Raw genomic sequence first — 961 nt, forward strand, 5'->3', positions numbered from 1 at the left:
TATTCAGACAAACTTTACTATTTGTTCCCCAAATAAAACCACATGAAGCTCCCTTCTGATCTTGTTTCATGTCCTTGAGAGCTTGGCTTTTAACCAAGTGGGAGCACTCTTGGTCGCCACCATCTGAGAAGTGTGATTTTTGGGTCACATCCAGTGGCCAGTCTAAAACTGGCTGGGGATCTCAGACATGTAAGATTTTAGGCAGCACACTTTTTGTTCCAAATGTGTCAAGTTCTCAGGAGAGTTTGTCTTAATAAGTCCTATCCCCATGGGGCTTACGTCACATCAACTCTTGTTGCCTAATTAGTACTGAAAAAGTACATGTTCAGGAGCGCCTCCCTAGCATCGCAGATTAAGGTGTCCGTGACTGACAGTCCCCCACTAATTTGTGGGTTACTGGGGGTACTGTGTGCAAAAACACCATCCTTAACCATCTGTGGCAACAAGAGCTCTTGCCATCTTAAGCCTATTTCTGAGAGTAAATTTTTCGAGGATCATTAGGGCTGCCTCATCTATGCTGTCTCCAGGAATATCTTTTGTTTATATGGTAAAAGTTATTTTAAACTGTAGAATTGCCTTGTGGGCTTTTCATGAACAGGCTTGTTGGACTGAGTCACGATTGAAATAAGTTCACCATTGGAAATTCTAATCATTAGTGGTTAGAAAACCGATCCTTCATGTCAGAAAGACTCCTAAATTTAGAAAAAGAGATCTTTTATTCTAAACAATTGCCTCATTTGTATTTATGGGAAGACTAATTTAAAATAAATATTCATAGTAGTTTCATGGCTATACTTAGAAATTCTTTTGACAAAATTAAAGGGCGAAAATCTGGCCCAAAGCAAAGTTTAAAGTTGTCGTATGCTCCGAGTGCCTGCTGTGACTCTCCTGCAGAATTTGCAGTGCCGGCCACTCCACCTCGCAGTCTGGTTAAAATTCCAGACTTCCACTGCCATAGCCT

The sequence above is a fragment of the Mandrillus leucophaeus genome, unplaced genomic scaffold, assembly GCF_000951045.1.
Source record: "Mandrillus leucophaeus isolate KB7577 unplaced genomic scaffold, Mleu.le_1.0 Scaffold1291, whole genome shotgun sequence".
NCBI classification, from domain to species: Eukaryota; Metazoa; Chordata; class Mammalia; order Primates; family Cercopithecidae; genus Mandrillus; species Mandrillus leucophaeus.